We start from the raw sequence: 3,821 nt of genomic DNA, 5'->3' as shown, positions 1-3,821 counted from the left end.
CCCTGTCTTTTCCTTTGGCCTTGTTATTACCTGCAAGACAAGGAGAAAGAGAGCAATCAGTCAGCACTTGGAATCAAGCTTCCAGCCAGGAACTGACTGCCTGGAACCCCTTACCTGATTACTTACCTGGCATTGCTCTCGAGTACTCATCTTCAACATCTTATGTTTCCAGGGAAGATTCCGCATCTGCTTGAGGAACAGATAGGGCAAGTGCGAAGGATACAAGGAAGCATGTGGAGACAAGCGTAACAGCACACGTGCCGATACATCCAGTACTCTGCCAAAAGCAAAAGTATCCCATATCAGCAGGGTGGAACGTACTCTAGATTTGATGGACTTGTTTTGACCCTCAAATTCTTCAGTCGGCCTTATATTCTGGAGGAAACTAGAAAACCCTCCAGCTCAGTTCAAGAATAAGCCTGTGGAAAGTTACTTCTTCAAAAGCAAAAGTATCTCATATCATCTCTTCTCATTTTTCTTCTCTTTATCCTTCATGCTGTTGCAAGATGGGGAGAAGGTGAACAACCAGTCGGAGCTCTGATTGCTTACCTTGTCTGTCACCTCTTTCAGCAGACCCCCTAGCTCGGCGACTTGGGGGACTCCTACTACATGGTTTGTATCGCGCTTGACCAAGCCTGAAACTACAAGTAAGCTTCAAGTGAAATTGATACATTACCTTGTGCATCTCCACCAGTTAAAGATATCACCCCTGGATGGAGGAAAAGTACTTCCAGAGAAGATGCCACATCTACCTATGAGACAGATAAGGCAAGTCAAGACGACACCACACTCCGATACTTAGAAGTTTCGTGATTACGAGATCATTCTCCCACAATATTTCCTAATGTCATTTGTACTAAATCATTCACTTGTACTCACTAAAGGAGAGCTTGAACCTATGTACTTGTGTAAACCCTTCACAATTAATGAGAACTCTTCTATTCCGTGGACGTAGCCAATCTGGGTGAACCACGTACATCTTGTGTTTGCTTTCCTATCTCTATCCATTTATATACTTATCCACACTAATGACCGGAGCAATCTAGCGAAGATCATAAAAAGCGACCGTTTTCGCTACCTAGGATCTATCTTGCAAGAGAACGGAGAATTAGATGGAAATCTCAACCATAGAATACGAGCTGGATGGATGAAGTGTAAGAGCGCATCCGGCGTGTTGTGTGACCGTCGTAGGCCACTGAAGCTCAAGGGAAAATTTTATAGGACGACAATAAGGCCAGCGATGTTGTATGGCACAGAATGTTGGGCGGTGAAGCATCAACACGTACACAAAATGGGTGTAGCGGAGATGAGGATGCTTCGTGGGATGTGTGGGCACACGAGAAAGGATAAGATTGGGAATGAGGATATCCGAGGTAAAGTAGGAGTAGCCGAAATTGTAGGAAAGATGAGAGAAAATTGGCTCCGGTGATTTGGACATGTGCAAAGAAGGCCGACTGACGCTCCAGTTCGAAGATGTGACTACGGGACAGAGGTTCAGGGCCGAAGGGGTAGAGGAAGACCTAGGAAAAATTTGGAAGAGATTCTAAGAAAAGACTTAGAGTACTTGGATCTAACGGATGACATGACACAAAACCGAGCGCAATGGTGTTCTAGGATTCATATAGCCGACCCCACTTAGTGGGAAAAGGCTTTGTTGTTATTGTTGTTGTATAGTACATGTTGTTGCAGTTCTATCGGATTAGAAATGTGATTGTATAAATCCTGGTGTATCTTGTATATTCCCTTTAGTAGTTTAATTCCTATTAGATATGTAATCCTATTAGGGTAAGGATTCTACCTATCCTACTACTATAAATAAAGGCATAAAGGGTTGATACAACGTACACCTCAGAATTACATATCCTATCTTCTCTCTCTGTTGCCGCCGGCCCTTCTCCCTCCCTGTCCTTTATACAATTCAATCAAATAGACATACAACATGTTATTAGCACGCTCTTGCCAAAAGCTAAGGAACTGAAGGATCGTAGGAGGAGGCTATATTCTACCAAATTCAAAGGCTTTCAATTGTTTTCTGCCAATCAGGTTCTTTTAAAATAAATTAAGATATTTGAAAAAAACCTTGAAGCATGAAATCATTTCCCATGATGCATGAACCCCCTATATTTATATTTTCCTTTCAATTATATATTATCATATATTTTGTCAATATATATACATGTTCATGCATTACGCATTTATGCTATGTGGAATTGTGAGCCAAAGTATCGAAATTAATTTAGAAGCAATTAGGGTTTTTAACCCTAGAATTTGTAAAAACTAAAAACAAAATCTGGGATTTCTGCCGCACCACCATGGCACCATTATCAGGACCACCGCACTAGCCTGAAGCCTAACCGCGTGGTGACAGACCTTGGGACGACGTTGTTTCAACGCCCTGGACCATGCACGCAGCTCTTCTGGGCTTGCTGCCCCTCTCGAACCCAACCAGGCTTCAGCTTAGGGTGACTACTACATGGGCCTGAAGCCCCCGGTCCAACCCAAGTCCACACCTGCATGCCTGAAGCCATGCTATGCTTGTGTCTAATAGGGCCTGAAGCCCAGGCCCATGCCAGAATACCAGAAGCTTGCTGGGCTTTATTTTTGCCACGACCTGCGACTCTTAAGCCAGCCCAGATGGCTGGACTTGTCTCTGTGGCCCAAAATTGAAACCCAGCTCCGGCTAGGGTTTCCTCGCACCACCTGCAAGCCTTTGGGCTTACCCTGTGCACCTGTCTCGGCCCAAAACACCAACAGCCTTGCCGTTGGGCCTTCCACCTCTCGGCCCGTGGCCTGAAGCCATGCATTAGGCTGCTTTTGTAGCCACCCGAGCCCAATATGCTTTTAAGGCTTTGCCCTACTCACTGCACCCATGCCCACCGTGATTGGGTTATGGTTTTTCGAACCTAATGCTAATTTTTGGCATTTTAAAATAATTTTAACCTGAATGTTAAAATTATTTTTGCTTTTACGATCGACCCCGAATGGTCTCAATCTATTGAATTAATTAAAGTGACCAGCAGTCCACTAATCTGACAATTAATCCAAAATTATTGGTTTGAAGCTCACTTTTTAGCAATTAATGATTCAATAAATTATTTCGTTTATTTGAACTGTTGACTATCTTTCGTAGTTTCGAAGCACTCACGTTTGGGTTCCTGAAGCAATCCACAAATCCACTACACTTTATTGTATATTGTATTTTGTGTTCTTGCAGGTACCTCTATATATGAACTAAACGTTCATAACTAAATCGAACCTATAGTTTTGAATTTAGTGCCTTTGAAACCCGAAGTTTTCATTCAAAACTTACCACATGAAACCTGTAGCTTTCATGCATAAATTAACCCAATACAAGTCTATAGAACCCAAATGTTCTACGATATTTGTCTATGGCTTTCCATATGACTAACCACGTTTTGTTGTACCCTCTGTTTAGGGACATGTCAAACTTGAACAAGCACGATTTCATTGCTTTGGAAGTTTCTAGAAGAAACTACCTAAAATGGGTTCAAGAAGTGAAGCTTTATCTTACTGCAAAGGGTATTAGAGCCACCATCAAGGCACCTAATGATGCCAAACCCGTCGACAAAGCTCAGAAAGCTACTGCCATGATCTTCATCCGAAGACACATCCATGATGCACTGCAAACCGAGTACCTCACAGAGAAGGACTACTGTACCATTTGGCTCACTCTGGCAGATCGTTTTGATCACCAGAAAGACATTTAGTTGCTTGAAGCAAGACACAACTGGCAACATTTACGCTTCCAAGACTTTAAGTCTATGAATGAATACAACTCTGAAGTTTGTAGAATTCAATCA

Source organism: Malus domestica, chromosome 08 (assembly GCF_042453785.1).
Source record: "Malus domestica chromosome 08, GDT2T_hap1".
NCBI lineage: Eukaryota > Viridiplantae > Streptophyta > Magnoliopsida > Rosales > Rosaceae > Malus > Malus domestica.
Note: the sequence above shows the minus strand (reverse complement) of the source record.